The 18,103-nt window shown below is 44.7% G+C and overlaps 1 protein-coding gene across 1 annotated transcript in view; it reads right to left on the reverse strand.

Moving 5' to 3' along the window:
• Nucleotides 1–18,103, reverse strand: part of LOC136559720 (protocadherin-15-like) — a 767,555-nt gene that overhangs the window by 330,558 nt on the left and 418,894 nt on the right. The gene's annotated exons all lie outside the window — the stretch shown is intronic.

The following is an 18,103-nucleotide window of genomic DNA, read 5'->3' on the forward strand; positions in this document are numbered from 1 at the left end:
GCAGGGATGGAGATTTCCAGGATTGAGCAGGATTTCCTCATTCTCCACAAGGGAAATGAATCCAAACTCCAGCCCCTCAGGACCAGAAGGAGCCCACAGCACTTCTGTTCAGCAGGAAAATACTTCAAGCATCAGGACAGCAAGAGTTTTGGGAGAGCCACTCCTCACCTGGCTGCTGAATCCCTGCCAGCAAAGCAGGTTATACTGGGCTGCAAAGCCAGATTAAGAAATAACTCCTTGCTAGGCTGGTCCATAAAAAATGCAGGGAAAGTCCTGGGACAGAATCCCCCTTCTGCTGCCATGCTGGACACAGAAAACACAAGCTCTGCTTAACCCTTGGAAGAAAAAGGATAAAAATCCATCTGTGAAACCCCACTCGGATGGGTGGCACAGAGCTCTCAGCAGCCCCCAGGCAAAGGATGTCACCTGGTGCTCCTCCTGCCCGGGGTCACAGGGTGTGTGGCACGTGTCATGTTTGCAGTGCAGGGCATGGCACAGGCTCTGGAGCTGAGCAGGGTGCCCAGGAAGCGTGGTGGGAATCCTGAGGCTGCCTGGCTCTTGTAAAACCAGCATGTCCCAGTGAGAGGCACTGGGTGAGGATTCAGGGACCCCGAAAGATGCAGCAGGGTTGTGAAAGTTCACTCAGGGTTTGGAAAGGGCCAGAGCAATGTAGCACATAAAGCAAATGCACATGCACATATAAATACAAATATTAAAAATACACTTCTTTTGTATATATACACACTCATATATAAAAAGTAAAACTTACACAGTGCCTGGTAAATGGGTAGATTTCCTTGGGGCTGTAAAAGATCAGCAGCTCCTAACCCCTTTCCACCATTTTAAACTCACCCAAGGCTGGAACCCTAAACAAGCACTTCAAGCATAATAAACTGAAGTCAAAATCACACAAAACATAGGAATTGTAATTTTCCCTGTCCTTTCTTCCTCTGGATGCAGAGACTGTGAGAGCTGTCCTAGGTACCAGGGCAGTGCCATCCCACTGCCACATCCAAACACCACAGCCTGGTCCTAGAGACAGAGTTCATATGCCTCTGTCCTGCAGGCACTGTCCACAAGCAAGTGAAAAAATCATCCTTAAAAAGAGGTTTTTTTCTGTGCAGAGCTGCTCAGCAAGGCAGGAACCCAAGAGCTCCACGGCCATGGCCTGGCTTCACTCCCTACTACAGCAACGAGGACGTCACAGGCTGAGCTGTGGATAAAGAACATTTTATTCCTGCCCTGCTTGAACCCAGCTCGTTTGGAGTTGTAGCCCGCCTCCTTCTCCCCAGGTGAGCTGGCAGAGGCAGCAGGGGAAATACACAAACCCCACTTCAATTATTTGCTCATCCTTCAGCAATAAAAGGGCAGAGAAAGGCACCACACAAAATGAAATGCTCTTTGGAGCAAAGGGGTATTTTAAATCCAAATATTCTTATGAGAGATTTGATATCTCCTCATCCAATAATTTTGGAAAAGCTGTAATCCTGTCTGGGAGATTTCCCTAACTGCTCCAGCAATAAAGCAAACACTGCACCAGGGGTTTTCAATATTTTTGTTTCTCTCTCTGGTACCTTCTCTCACACTCTGCTCACTTTCCACCAGCACATTCAAGGCATTCATTTGATTATCTGCTTTTCACTACCTGGAATTTTAGTCTTCAAATGGCAATTCTTTAATGGTTTATTGCTCACAATTAAATTTTTGGAAAGGTAAAAGGCTCTCTTTGGAGTTGCAGCTTTAAAGCACCACAGCATAACACATGCAGTCCTACACAGTACAACAATCCACTGAATTTCCTTTCAACAGAATCCCTATGGTTTATATTATATTATTATAGTTCATATTATTACTCTTTTCACACCCACAGCCCCCATCAGGAGTTACCACACACTGAAAATTTACCCCCAAAAAAGAACTTTTTGCTCTCCAACCTGCATGGATTCTCCCCCAGGACACAATGGCAGCCTCCGTTCCGGCATTGACCCTTCTGGTTGGATCCTCATAGGAATTCCACTTTGGACAAGAAGCCTTTTATTCCTGGAATTCTACAGAGCTGCAAGTTAGCTGAGGACTGTAAGTCAACTGCATGCTGGCTCCCTGTCAGTCAGAGCTAATTCCCACAGATTAGAGAAGGAAATCCTTACAGTTCCCCAGGTCCTAAACCCTACTGCTAAGAGAAGAGAATTTTTTTCCTTCCCAAATCATCTTCTGGATTAAAAAAAAAATAAAAAATTGCCCATGAATTATTGCTATCTGCACCCAAAGTATCAGAGGAGATGAACCAAGAGCACCAATGCTTGGCTGCGTGTCAGTTCCCAGATCACCCACTCCCGACACCGAGTGCGTTCACCCCGAATAACATCACGATGCCGCAGTTATTGTTGTCAGTAACAACCCCACAACCACAAATCCCTCCCCTCTGCTTCCCTGGTGTCCTCAGACAACTGGTCTCTGAGGAATGCTGAGCACTGTTACTCTGAATAGGAGGGTTTGAATCACTGTGGAAGACAGAGACAGAAAACTGAGTTCATTCTGACAGAAAACTGAGTTCATTCTGTTGTCTTTCACCACAAATTGAAGACTTTCCCTGGATCCAGAGGAGCATTTGCCCTCCTGGTTCCTTGGTGCCTCTAGTTGAGGGCTGTGGGTATCACTTGGCAAGAGAGATCCTTTCTCTTACTTGAACTGAGCTCTTTTAGATTTTCTCCACACCTTCTCCAGTTCATGGAATCACAGAATATTCTGAGCTGGAAGGCACCCGCAGAGACCATGCAGTCCAAGCCCTGGCCCTGCACAGACACCCCAGCAATCCCACCCTGTGTGCATTGTTGAGTTCTTCCTCTTCTCCAAGTCCCTTTCTCCCTCTGGAGACAGAGGAGTCTTAAATTATCACTGAGAGCTTCCAAATAAAGACAATGGCAAAGAAGAGCTCTGTTGTTCAACTCAAATCCCACACAGCACCTGCAAACAGCCCAGCAGACACAGCTGCCAGGGAATCATGGAATCCCAGGATGCTTTGGGTTGGAAGGGACCTTAAAGCTCATCCAGTGCCACCTTCCACTGTCCCAGACTGCTCCAAGCCCCATCCAACCTGGCCTTGGGCACTTCCAGGGATGGATCAGCCACAGTCTCACAGGAGAACCTGCAGGAGAGAAGAATTCCCCACTGTGCTCCAAACCCTCTTTTCCTCCGTTTTGGATAAATGTGAGTTTCAATGCCCTTTCATCAAAAAAGCACCAACTGGCACAGCTCTGAGGCTGCTCTTTTGCAGTTCCTTTGGATCAAAGGTGGAGGCCTTTGGATCACAGGAGCAGGCTGCCCTGGGCAGGGATGAACTCCCTATCCCTGGAAGTGTCCAAGGAACGTGTGCATGTGGCACTTGAGGACATGGTGAGCACAGCAGTTGATGGCTGGACCTGAAGACCTTACAGGTCTTTTCCAACCTTAACAATCCTATGATTCCATGATTTCCCTTTTATTCTCCGAGTGAATGGGAATATTTAGGATGAGTGTCTTAAAATATGACCAGGAGTTCACAGTTGTGCAGTTCTGAGCTTCTCCTAAGACACTTAGAGATTAAATTCCAGCAGAGACTTTGCCATCAGTCCAACATGACAGCAGCGCTGCTGTTTTTCCCGACACTGAGTCTTGTACACAGGTGAGCATGGAGGCAATAATCACCTTTCCAGTGCCAAGGAGTTTATTGGACACATGGCTGGAGCAGATTTCCAGGAGCAGGAAGGATGCAGGAAGGATCCCTGCTTTTCCACAGTGCCCACGGCAAATCCCAGAGCGCTGAATTTCCAGCTTCCCTGCCTCTTTCCTAAAGCTGACAGGTTTTGCTTCTTAAAATGCTCTGCATAGCTTGTACTTATTCACTGCTGGAAAATTCTTGATTGGATGAACATGGGGCAGCAGGGAAAATGTACAATGTGTATTTAACAGATTTTCCCTCTCATTTCTTATCCAGCTGAGGTGGGAAGATTGGAAACACTTGATGCCTTCACCTTTGCCTCCCAGAGTCCTTTCTATGTTAATGTGTCATTATGTGATAGACTTTGAGCAAGGGTCAAGCAGCTCTCAGAAGTAGGAACACTATGCAGTATTGGGAAAGCTAATGGAAACATGTTTAAAGCATATTGAAAAGAACAAAGGTGGATTAAAAATACCTTTTAGTATTCCCCAAATTCATCTTTATGTTGATTCCAGTCTTACAGGAAATATGATAAAATACTTCAGACAGACCTGAGGGGGCATTGAGAATTGTACAGAAAAGACTGAAGTCATTAACATTCCAGTTTAAAATCTTCTGCAGATAACCCCCCCTTATCCCTTTTCCATCTCCATTGCTCTCTCTCACATTTCTAGTTTTTATACTGGAATATTCCAGAGCTGGATGAAATGTTCCCAGAGAAAAACACAGCTACAAGCCCCATCGGTGTTTGGCTGAACCAAGCAAGAGTTAGGCCATCTCCAGGTATCCAGGCCTCCATGTATCTGCTGGAGAAAGAGGAAGGTGGTTTCTCCTCATACTTTGGCCTTTTCCCATCTCAAACCTCCATACCTACAAACCCTTACACAGATCGTGCCAACAGAGTAACTGTTTAGAATTATCCTTGCCAGGCTCTTCTGGGTGGGACAGCAAAAACAAGGAAGAAACCTGTGCTCTCCTGGCACTTTCCATCATCCCTGTGCCCTTATTTTTGCTCTCTCTCGTATCACCACACGTATGAAGCCACTTCTTTCAGAACCACTACAGAGCCCTCTTGAAACCTCTCCTGCACTCTTCTGCTGTAATTGCCAGATCCAAGTGGATACACAGAGAACATTTTTGTAATACGTTCCTTTGACTCATATTTATATTTTGTTGGGAAAATAAAACATGGTCCAGACCACAAAATGCCTTTTCTCTCTCCCTGCTAAATGTTAATTATGCCTGTGTACATTGTCTTGATCAAAATAGCTCCCTTGCTTTAAGCTAATCCCTTCTTATCCCTATTCTCCTCTTTCTTCCCAACTCTCCTGGTACTTCCCCATCTTGTAAACTCTTCATTCTCCATCCTTTGTATATCTTCACTAAACCTTCAGCTAGTTCCAAAATTCAGGGGTGAATCTGTATTCATCCTTCCTTGCCATCTCTCAGCTCCCCAGCTCCTGCCTTTATTCCCTCCATGCCTGCCTCAGTTCCTACCATTCCCTTTTCCCTCCACATGCCTCTGGAGCACCTCCTTGGGACCTCTTCCTTTTCTTCTGTGCTGTTTTCCTTCTCATGTACTTGGATGATCCACTTCTTCTGCTCCCACCTTCTTTTCTCTGTCATCCTCTTGGCTGTCCCCAGCTCCCCTCAGTGGCTGTTTTGAGGGGCTCCTGGGGGATTCTTCCAGCTGCCAAGGTCACAGTGGCCACATCCTGAATTCCATGGAATCCACTTCCACCCCGTGGCATATCTCTCCTTACCTCTCCACCAGTACTCCCCAGTATGATCTGCAATAATCAGCTTTCCCCAAGCTTTCAGAATTTCCAAACACAACCCTCAGCTGGATGTTAGTTTTCCTACTTCCATGTTTTTTCACAGGCAGATATCCCCAATCCTTCAAGGCGTGCTGTTCTCACCTATTTCACTGCTGGTGCACTTCCATCTCTTGGGATTTACATCTACTGAGCAGAAGAATCCATGGAGACTGAACTCCTGCCTCAGGTGTGCCAGCATCTGGAAGCAGCCATGTAGTTGTCTGAGGGAGATCAAGGATCCCACATCGCTTTTTCCAGCACTTAATCCAGGTGTTTTGCTACGGAGAGCTTTGGCTGCTGGTAGGAAACTCAGATTTACTCCTAGCGTTAACTTCACACTTCATTCCCCTCTACTGAGCCAGCCTGGATCAGATGGGATGCTGGAATAAAAGAAGTAATGCTCACAGTCTGGCTGATTCTGGATTCCTCCTGTCCCACCTCCTTTGTCTCCAAATTAAAAGAAATAACAGGGAGAATAAGGAGTAACCCACTTGAGCACAAGATGAACTGAGGTTGAAAAGCAGAAATCCTAAGGCATAGTAGTCAGAAGGTTGGCAGTCCCTATGCAAAACTACACCTGGGTATTTGCCCCAGCTAAACCTAAGAGTAACCTTGGAGTAAAGTCAGCCTGGGGCTAAATGGTGATCACAGTAATGCCCTCAAAAAGCAGCTCAAACAAAGGGAATTTATCTAAGGAAGGGACTACAATGGCCATGACATGAGCAGGCCAACATCAAACACAGAACAGCAAAAGCAGCCCACAGCACAGGAATACTGATGATCCTGCCCATTCCTGGGCTGCTCTGTCCTGTCTGGCACCAGATTGACAATAAATGGTGTTCAATAAGCTACAAGAGGGAATCACTGGGACCATTTTGCATTCTCAATGATAACTGTAACAGATCTCAAGCATCAGGTTGGTAGCAATCTTTGTGTAATAAAACAGCAGCTTATTAAGGGACAAATACTGAGATTTTGTTTGCGTTTTATCATGGATTATCACAGGATGCCAGGGTGTGTGAGGCTGCAGGGGCTCAGTGGGCACCTGGTGTCCCCTCCCTGCTCCAGCAGGGCCATCCCAGAGGCCAGGGCACAGCATTGTGTGCAGCCAGCTGTGGCCCAGCCCCAGGGAGGAGAGCCCCCAGGCTGTGTGGGCAATGTGCTCAGGGCTGGGCAGTGCCCAGGGCAGAAGTTGTGCCTCCTGTGCAGGGCAATTGCTGGGCTCAGGCCCTGCCCGTGGCTCTGGGGCCATTGCTGGGCCCCGGAGCAGAGCCTGGGCCCTGCTCTGCCCCTCCCTGCAGCCAGGGCCAGCCAGGCCTGAGGGCCCCTCTCAGCTGGGGCTCCTCTCCAGGCTGAGCAGCCCCAGCTCCCTCAGCCTTGCCTGGGCACCCACAGCCTCCAGGCCCTTGCTCAGCTCCAGCAGCTCCTGGCCCTGCTGTGCTCAGCATCCAGAGCTGGACACAGCACTCCAGAGGTGCCTGCAGGGCTGCCCCGGGGCCAGGATCCCTCCCTGCCCTGCTGCCAATGCTCTGCTGCTGCCCCAGGCTCCATTCGCCTCCTTGGGCCAGGACACTCTGAGGGTACAGGGACAGCTCGGTGTCCCCCAGGACACTCTGCTGGTCCAGGGACAGCTCGGTGTCCTCCAGGACACTCTGAGGGCACGGGGACAGCTCGGTGTCCCCCAGGACACTCTGCTGGCTCGGGGACAGCTCAGTGTCCCCCAGGACACTCTGGTGGCTCGGGGACAGCTCAGTGTCCCCAGGACACTCTGCTGGTTCAGGGACAGCTCTGACCAGGTGTCCCCCAGGTCCTTCCCCACAGAGCTGCTCCAGCAGGGACCCCCAGCCCGTGCTGCTGCCCATGACTGTCCCTGCCCAGGTTCAGGACCTGCATTTCCCTTGTTGAATTTCAATTTCCCTTGTTGAGTTTCAAACAGTTTTTCTCTGCCCATCTCTCCAAGCTGTCAAGGCTCTATGAATAATAAAAAATAAATAATAAATCCTCTATTGTTCCACATTCAGCAGCAAAATTTACATCTTAAACTGCAAATCTTCCCTCTCAACCTGTGGGCTAAAATGTGACGTCACCTTTTTGACCCCTCAGGGAAATTTAGTTGTGAAGTGGAGCATTAGATCTATACCCAATTATTATTTTCCAGGGAGAACAGCACTTCATTTTTTGATTTATACATTTATACTCAGTACAACTGAACTGAATTAATTCTAAATCTGAATAATATTAGGAAGTGAACATCCTGCTGAGTAGAACAAGATAGAAATAAGAAATATAAAGGCAGTGTAAACATACATCCCTTCATTATAGAAGCCTCTATTTCTAAATAGCCACACATTCTTGGGGAGAGCAAGGAAATATTTCATTTATTTAAAAGCAGCAGGAAACTCTTACAGTGGTAAGTTACACATGAGCATTTTCTTTGCCAAGCAATACCTGGCTTTGCTTAGGGACATTTGTTTATATTGGGGAGAGAAACTATTCTGGTAATTCAATAAACACTACAACAACCTCTCCACTGAAATTCACTTTCAGGCTGAGTAATGAAAAAATTTCAATGGGAAAGGGAACTTTTGGGACAATAAGCCCTGAAGACACTCCACCAAAGACCAGCATCTCATTTTTACTAGAACCGAACTCGCATTACATCTTGTGTTGCTTTGAGCTTTTAAACTTTACTGTGACAATCCTCATTTCCTCCCTAGAATACAACATGACAAAGGCTGATTTTCCATCCTCTCCCCTTCCCCCTGGGCATTACCTTGGTCAGAGCAGCACTTTTAACAGAGAACTTCTCTCTCCCACACACAGCTATGAATCTTTGAACAATTACCATCATTAAGATTTTTACCCCTATAAAAAAAAAAAAAAAGGAAAGAAGTGTTTTCTTTCCTTTGCAAGAGCCATCAGCTTTGCCCAGTGGTGATCTGTTGCCTTCCTGCCTCCACCAAAACCTCTGGCTGTTTTGAGTGCATGATTTATATTCCCTATCATCACTTAACTTGCTCATAGCTTTGCTGTTCAGTACAGAAACCCAGCAGATTTTCCTCCACAGGACTGTTTCCTGGAATACTCCATTTCACAAATCAAAGATAGTCAAAATAAAGGATGAAAGCCAACTTTTTTTCCTCCCTACAAAATAACAAGTTGTCTTTGGGAGAATTCAAAACTTCTGTCTTCACAACACAAAATACCAGTGGACTGAAACAGGCAGAAATGGTGTCCAGCAAAGTCAAATGAGATCAAAACCAGGACAAAAAAAACTTGGAAAAGAGTAAGTTACAGCGAGACTGGGGTGGTGGGAATCCCCTCAGAGCTGACCACAACTCTCACATTGGAGATGCTGCAGAAATGAAATCTCCTTTTTCTCCCCAGCATCTCTATGTATGAACTATTTTTTAGGTCCTAACAGGCAACAGGAATTGGATGATGAAGTCACTCTCACCGCCATCTGCTCCAAAAGAAAAGCAAAGAAACCAAACCTCCCAGAAATCCTTTGTGTTTGTAAAGAAATTCACCCTCCCAGTGTAGGGATTTTAAATTCACCCTCCCAGTGCAAGGATTTTGACCCAATCCTCTGTTCATTACCATTAACACTTTCCATTTGGTCAAAAACACCCCCTTGCAAATCGAAGAGGCCATGTAAAAATAGTCACAGTGACAATAACAACTGTAATAATGAGGATGGAGATCTTTCTAAACCATGAACAAATGTTGATTTTACTCTAAAATTAACTCGTGGAGAATGGGAGCATTTTTTTAATCCTTGTGTTCATTGTTGGCTTCCTCTGTTGAGCTTTCTGGATGCTATTTCTGAGAGGGAAGAATGAGTCACTGTCTTGTCTTGCAATGAGCCCTGGGGTGGAGTTCCATGTCAGCTGGCAGAGAAGGAATTTGGGGGCAGGTGCTTTTCAAGAGACCATGGCAAACACCCAGCAAGTAACAGTGGAGCCTCTATTCTGGGATTAAATACAGCAATGAGAAAAGAAGGTGCTTAAGAACAGGACAGACAAGGAGAGCTTTGATCAGATGGTGCACCCACAAGAGCAAGGCACACTGATAACCCTCTTGAGGATTTGAGAAAGGGACAAGAGTAGCTCCATGGCTGCTGAGGTTTGCCAGGAGACTGTGTTCACTTGGGAATTTTATTTCTCTTCAGCCAGTGAACACTCACTTTTTTGACAAAATCCATGTGGCACTGAAAATTTCCTGAGGTGTCTCCATTTTAGAGCTTGTTTAGCTTCACCTGCCAGGAGGCCATAAGAGAGTTGAGTGTGCCTCAGCTTTTGGGACCATCTTCAGCAGAGAGTTGAGTGTGCCTCAGCTTTTGGGACCATCTTCAGCAGAGAGTTGAGTGTGCCTCAGCTTTTGGGACCATCTTCAGCAGAGAGTTGAGTGTGCCTCAGCTTTTGGGACCATCTTCAGCTGAGAATCAGATGTGCTTGAGCACCTTTAGCACCAAGCTATAGTCACCCAAGGATGGGTTAAATGGGGGTTTCCAACACCTAGATCATAGGGAAAATTCCCTACAAACAGCTGAGCAGTCAGTGCCACAAATATTCATGCAGAGCACAGACTCCAAGGTACCTTTTACCCTGAAATATCAGCATACAAGACAGTTTTTGTGATTTATAATTACTGTTTCTTTCTTGAAAAGCTACAGCTTTGAAGACCTTGCAAAGCCTCACACACTAAGGAGCTGTTTATGCCACCTCTTTACTTACAAAATCAGACATTCCTTGTACTTTGGAGCAGACCCAAAAAGAGCACACAGGTATTTCCACATGCAGAGCTGAATATGCTGCTGCCTTCTTCAGCCCTGGCCAAACTCAACTCAGCAACAGGTGACCCCAGTGATTTTTGACCCTCATATTAGGGCAGCAACCTCTACCCCAGTCCTAGAATTCCACAGCTTTTATAGCCTCCAGCCCAGAGCAGATCCAACACCTGAGGCAACCCAGGGCCTCTCACAATAATGACAGCACCCAAGGGCGCTCCTGATTCACCCCACGTGTGTTTCTTTAGTCACTTAGCACACAGGTGACACTTCTTTCTTCTGAAGTCTGACCAGAATGAGAAGGGTGTGGAGGTATTTAGAGCTCTGCATTTTGGAGGCCAGTGAATAAGGATCAGCAGAATGGAAGTGCAGAGTTTCATGTTCCTCACTTCTCTCCATACCCAAAGCAGTGAGCATCAATGTCCCACCCAGGCTCAGGGGTTACAGACTCCAGCAGGGCCGATTTCTTCCTTGGCTTTTATATTTGCTTTAGAAGCCTCAGCAGTGATTCCTAAACACACCCCAACCCCCAGGAACACAGGATTACTGAGGAGCTCCTTGAACAAAGAAACCTCATCTGCCTTTTAGAATGTTGTGTTCCCTTTGCCCAGCTCAATCCCAAACTTGCTGCAGGACATCTCAGCAGCAAAACCCTTTAACGTGGCCCTTCTGCACCAAGACATCTGCTCATGTCCCCTGTTAAGTGATCTAAGCCTGGCCTCAATCTTCTCTTAATGAAAGAGAAGGAGGAGGATACTTTAACTGCTATTATTAGCTCTTAGTACCTGTCCAAAGAAAACAAAACAAAACAGAGCCTTTAATTCCACAGGCTCCCCAAGGGAATCAGGCTCTGAAAAACAAACTCACACTTGGGGAAAAACCTTGTGATGCCCAGGGATTTCTTCCCTTACATATCTGCTTGAGGAACAACCTCCCATCTACATAGCAAAAATAAAAATAAACCAAACAGTACTGCTATAATTTAATCTTTACACTCAGCAAACTGAATGTTAACTGCTGTAATTTTATTTGAAGCCCCAGGATGGTTCCCTGGATTGAGTTAGGGCAGGATTTTGGCACCAGCTTAAAAACGGACGTGCAACAGGAGCACCTTTTTGTTGTCCATCATTTTCACGTGATGCAGTGGGTGCTCTCACCTTAGTCCAGTTCAAATGTTCCAGAATTTGGAATTTCCCAGCAGTCCATCCCTGCAGAGGCACATTCTGGTGCTGTGCCCACCTCAGGGATGGCCCTGGGGCACAGAGAGGGCTCCGGCACTTTCTCAGAAACACCTCAAGATGCTGAGATAAGCCTGAGGACTCGAACCCCTACCTTTAAAACCCCACTAAAACAAACTCTGAAAATGCTCCCAAACTCCTGAACTCCCATCCCTGAAAATGAACGCCGATTTCCTGCCTTGTTCTCATTAATCTGCAAATAATCTGAATATTTTTTTTAGTAATTACTGAAAATTTAGGTCAAATATTTCCTACAAGGTGGCCTCCAATGTGTGATGATTGCAGAAAAGGGTAACATGTGCGGTTGCTTGATTGCTCCCCTAACGGGATCATGGATAATTAACCATTACAGGGTAATTGATATGTACCTAAATGGATTAGGTGCTTAAAGTTCAGCCTGTGTCCCTCAGATAAAATGGTTCCATGCACACCTGGGATTTCAGCTGGATTTTCCTCTCATATTCATTATGCAGCCTGACTAATTTAGGTAAAGGGTGATTCACATCCCAACTAATTGACAAAGCATTTTTAAATCCCTATGAATGCAGGTGTTTTGAGATCTAAAGAGATCTTCTCTAAAGAGACAAGAAAACAATGCAATGTTAATTTAGGTTTACTTTTTCTCCACTTCTCTTCCAGGAGATTACCAATTCCCTACTTTGATATTTGTCTTAATTAAATTAAGACAAATGAGAAAATAAGGAACTCTTCCACAAGCAATCCTTCAGTCAGGCATTCTTTTCACTTTAAAATACTTTTTTTCGACAGAAAAACTGATTTTCTAAATATACTAATGCCTGCTGCTTGTAGATTACATTGTGAATGACAAACATCAACAATTAAACTTTGAATCTGGGCTAGGGCTGGCTGGATCTTACTGCTTCTGAGTTTTTAATGTTTCAGATTGCTGAAAGCTCCTGAGGGGGAAGGATCATTACTATTTTTCCACAAATAATTTCTAAAGAGCCCCTGGTACCCCACAAAAGGGAGGATTTATATAAGAACAAGCATAAAAACAGTACATTTTCCAAGCTGTCTCAACTTTCCTCATGTCCATATCCAAATTCAGCAATACACTCATCTGTGTCCAATGTTTTTGATGGTCTCCACACTCCTTTCCTGCTGCAGCCACATTTCCCCATTCCACACTTTAAATACTGATGGTTTATTGCTATCTAAAGCAACTGCAGATATATTTACAGGACAAGAAACTTGGTTCTCATTTCTTACTACAGCCATTACAACAGAGTGGTGTTGGGTGGATTTGTGCAGCTGAGGCTGCCTTGCAAATAATTCAAAATGCAAAAAAAAAAAAATAAAATAATCTTGGAACAAGACAAGATAACCTGCAAAAATGGGTCTCACACACTGATCAAGTCCTACTTTAAATTATTAACTCACGGTGTGTCAAGGAAATTAATAAATCAGGGTCAGAGAAAAATACCATAGGAGCATTTCCTCCTCTTCCTCTCCTCTCCTTTCCTTCCCTCCCTCAACAAGAACAAAGTTAATACCATTTCACAAGACATAAACATGGATCATTCCTTGTTTTTCAGTGGGGGAAATTAAACTTTCTGGAATTAAGAGCACATGAGTAAATTATTGGGAAATTCCAAAGAGCAGGAGAACCAGGAGTTGTCTGTGTATTAGTCTGCCATGAAGGTGTGAGCACTGAATGCACTCTTTGTAAATCAAGTTCCTTCCATAGCCTTTTATCAAAACTTCACCTTAAAGCAGCAGATGATGGAAAACGTATTTACAGATATTTATAAAAGCAAATGCAATGGGAGGGTCCCACATCACTGTAGAGTGATCAGAAAAGAAGAATGAGCTTTTCAATGAACTGAGTTAGAAATACAACATTTCCATGGCTCATATCAGTTATTCCTGGGAGACAATATCTCCTGCCAGGGGGTTAAATCCAAATAGTTTTTTGTAACACATTTTTTGCCACTTAGAAAACTACAGAGATGACAAGGAATATGCAGGAAATACAGAAAGCATCAGCTGGGAAATTAGGCAGCACAGGAAAGCCAAGATAACACAACAATTTGACTTGAACACTTACTCCATCCCAAACCAGAATTTCCTCTGCATATTTAAATATGTAGCGCCTACGGCAGCCTTCCCCCAAGAATCAGCACCTGAACCAATCGTTCCAAATAAATCATGGCCTGCCTTGTTTGTGCATGGTTTAATCTCAGATACTTCAGGGGAAATTGCAGAAGCAGAGCCAGCCTGCCAGGTGACAGCTTGCCAGGGAAAATAATTGGCATCGTGCTCGGAGGTGCGCGACGCCGGCTCCTCCATCATGTGCTAACAGGGGAGGCTAAAACCCAGCCAGCCTCACCCTGCCAGGCCTCCAGGTGAAAATATTCCCATTCCTACTGTAGCAGGAGATCTGGAGGCCTATGCTATGCTTTACATTCATTATGAGAAAAGGTGTTTATGGGGATTTATGGGAGGTGTGGAAAAGGCTGACTCTCCGTGCCAGTGTTCAGCCGTTTCCCCCTGGAGCTGGCAAAGGGTTTCAAGGCACACGGAGAGCTTAAGGAGAGGTAAAGAGCTCTGTGCTTGCACATCTGTGCATATAACAGCACAGAATGTACAGGCTTCCCAGAGCAGCTGGGGCTGCCCCTGCATCCCTGGCAGTGCCCAAGGCCAGGCTGGACAGGGCTTGGAGCAGCCTGGGATGGTGGGAGGTGTCCCTGCCCATGGCACAGGGTGGCACTGCATGGGCTTTAAGGTCCCTTTCAACACAAACCATTCCATGATTCTGTGGCAAGAGCTATGCAAGAATTAGCATAAAGTAGAACTTAATATAAAAAAATTCCCCCAAATTTTCTCCATGTTTTAAAAATATCAGCTGTGCTACACTGCCCATCACTCCACTTTTCAAAATGCTTCCAGGGATTCCAAAGCAAACACTACACTGCAAGTAAATTTTTAAAATCTGCTTTTTCTCCTTACATGCAACAGATCACACAATATTTTTCCCATTTTGCACTAAGTATTTAAGACTCAGTGACAGAGTCATAAGAACAACTGGCAAGCAGGTTGTGCAGTGCTAAATTTGTGTCATCTTTGTGAGCAGTAAAAACCCCCAGTGCTGCTGGATTTACAAACAACTTGGAGGGAACTCATTGTTAAGTGTGCAAAGGAGAGAAAATTCCAAAAGAGCCTTTGCTGGAAAGCAGAATCCCAGGGATTCAGCTCCAAGGCAGCTGGAAGGTGAAGAGCAGCAAACTGTGGTGCTCAATCAATGATACAAGATTTCTGATTTCCCAGAAGGTGTTTGACAAAGGCAACAGCTGCCAAATTCCTCTCGTTTATCCATCATCTCCCCATGGGGACACCTCACTTTCCATCCCATGGCAGCTCAGTTTCCCTGGGAGCCTTTGGTCAGCATCCCCAGCCAGGGCTTTTGGAAAGGCATTTCTTTGCCCTCATACTTGGGGACAGCTCCAAGGAAGCACAGCGTGGCTGTAAGGAAGGACTCACCTTCCAAACAGGAGCTTGGCATCCTGCTCCAACTTCTCTGTGGTCATACAGATGCAAAATGTTCATCCTGCTTTCCTATTCCAGCCTTATTTCCTCTGGCTGTTCCTTTTGTGTCTCTATTAGTCATCTGCCAAACTCTGTAGCCAGATTTTTGCACCTGGTGTGCTTGTGAAAGAATTCCTTCATTCTCCTGCCCTGCTCAAATTGTTCTCCTGGCACCTTACTGTTTCATCTTCCACATATTGTTCTTTTCCATTTTCTTCTCTTGGACACAGCCTCAGCTCTCTGCAGCCCTCTTGTATTTGTAGCAACCATCAATTCCCTGCTTCCAGCCAGGGAAGGTTCCTTCTGGATTCTCTGCTTTCTCTTTTGATACTCAGCATGTCCAGAACACCCCACAGGACAAACTGTATGCCTGCCATCTGCAAGTATTCGAATTGAGAGTTGTCCTAACTCAGTTAAAGACAAAATTGTTCCCTTTTATTCAGTTCATGGAACCCCATAAAGGTTAAGGTGGGAAAAGCCCTCTAAGATTGACAAGTCCAGCTGTCAGCCAGCACAACTGTGGTCACCACTAACCCATGTCCCCAGGTGACACATCCATAGGGCTTTACAACATTGCCAGGGGTGGAGACTCCACCACTTCCCTGGGCAGCCCTTTCCAGCTCCTGACAGCCAGAAGGAAACCAGCATTCCTGGTTTTAGGGGATTTTAATGGGAAACCCTTTCCAAGTTCTTACTGTGCAGCCTAAGGTTTGTATTCCAGAACATCATGGAGAACATAAAAACCCTGCATTTAGGTCAAGAGTTCACTAAATTCCAGAGTGTAAGAAACCCTTGTGCATTTACAGGATGTCTTCCCTTAAAAACCAATTCCTGGTTTTTGATGGACAGTGTATGAGCACAAATAATAAATAAACATGGATTTAAAGCTTCTTTTCCCCCTGCTGGCAGTGCCTGAGATTCACACAACCAAATTTAAGCAACCAAGACTAAAATCTCAACCAAGGGGCAGGTTTTATATAGAAGATCCTCTTGTTCTTGGGATCTCCCATTTCCAGTGTGTTCCCATTTCTATTTATCCACAGAAATTGGGTAACAGCTACAACTACAGGACATTTCCAAAATCCCTACTGAAATTGGTAGCCTACAACCTCCTGTAGCTGTTGATGAGCACAAACTCACTAAGCAAAGATGTTTTGCTGTCTCACCCATCCACAATCCTTCATTTCCAATCCCAAACTGATAAAAAACTCCATGCCTGGAAACAGTGACTTAGAAACTCCACATTCAATTATTTTCATAAAGCAAAATTAACATTAACTAACTTTTTAGATACAAAGGTTTAACAGCTTTTTTTTTTTTTAAATTATAAAATTAAAGTCAAATTGCAATACCAAGGCAATTAAGGGAAATAGCTAAAATAATATCAGGGCTTCATTGCCTGAGAATTTAAATGAGGCATTAATTAGTCCAAGACAATATTGAAAAATAGAACCATCTTGTACCTTATTCAAAATGATCAGCACCATCCACAGGTGCCAAATCTCAGCATCATTAAATAAGTCTTCAGAAATTAATTAAAATACTTAGAGTGTGCAAAGGCAAAGAATTCTGTTTTTTCAATATCTCTAAGCCCACAAAAAAGTCCAGGACTAAGTAATAAGAAATAGTTTTGTAGCTGTTGATACAGACATTTCTCCTGAAAATTCTTCTGCTTTTACTTGTTTGGAATGGATGTCACTGACACAGCTCCTGAGCAGAGCCATCCTCCCCCAGAAATCTGCCTTTTATTTTTCCCTTTTTCATTCTGCCAAGTAATGCCTTGCTCTCTATAAATCCTGCTCAACAGCTCTGCCAAGGATACAGCCACTGTTGCTATCAGCTGGAACTCAAATTTGGCCAGGCAAAGCAAGAGAAGATGTGGGAAGCCCTGGCCAGAGGAGTGAGGAGTCCTGTGCATATTTAAACATTCCTAGTAGTGCTAACTCAAATTTCAACCAAGATTACACCACTTTTTGTAAGAAACTCAAATATTTAGCTAGAAAACTTTTAGCTCCAGGACACATTTCACTACTATTCAGAAAGTTGGTCTTTTTTTCATTGTACTAATAAATTAAGGTCCCATCAAAACCTGGATTGTTCTGTTGGAGACATAAAAGTGAAATGATTTAAAACCAACAAGGAATACTCCTGTGCTATTGGATATTTGATGAAAATAATATTTTGCTGTTCTGCACGTTCCTGGTGGAGTTTATCAAAGCAGCAAAAGCCTATTTTTTATATTATGATAATTTTATTCTGTTTGCTAGTCTCTAGGACTAATTAAATGCATTTCACTAATTAAGTGGTGGATGATTTTGATGCATAGATTTGTCCTGTTCTCTGCCAGTTGGTCTCTACCCAATGAAGGAACTTCCAGACTACATGGAAAAAGGGTGGAGTGGGGGGAATGCACCAGCCCAGTGATAAAGCTGATAAAAAACAGCTTCCTGATTAAGCTGCTCATCTATTCTCATCTATAGCTCCTAGAACAACCTGAGGTGCTTCTTAATAAGAGTGCTGGAAGAGCCAAAGCTCAGAAGTGTGGCCCAGGCAGGTGAGAAATGACAAGCACAGAAAATTCCATAAAGACACGTCCTTAAGGAGTCAAGTAGCACAAATCACCACCTGAGCAGCACATTAATCCCCATCTCCTGCAGACTCAAGTGTGACACGTGAAGATCTCTCTCCCAAGCTGATTATCTGTATTTCCTTCACACCCTGACTCCAGCTCATCTCCTCACCCATGCTGCTAATTGGTTTTCATGCCCAAAACACATCAGCAGAGCCTCTGCTCCTCATCTTAGCCCATTCCTTGTCACCTCCACATGTCAAGTGCAGGCAGCTAATTCTCATCAATCCACTTCTCACTCCCCAGCAGCTTCTCTCCAGTTTGACCCTGTCACCAAAACTGCAGGATTAAGAGAAACTCTCCACACCATCTTTTAAGTGTTAGAGAATCAGGCATTACTTCATTGTGGCCAGGATGCACCATGGAAATCATCCCATCCACACAGCC

Source organism: Molothrus aeneus, chromosome 8 (assembly GCF_037042795.1).
Source record: "Molothrus aeneus isolate 106 chromosome 8, BPBGC_Maene_1.0, whole genome shotgun sequence".
NCBI classification, from domain to species: domain Eukaryota; kingdom Metazoa; phylum Chordata; class Aves; order Passeriformes; family Icteridae; genus Molothrus; species Molothrus aeneus.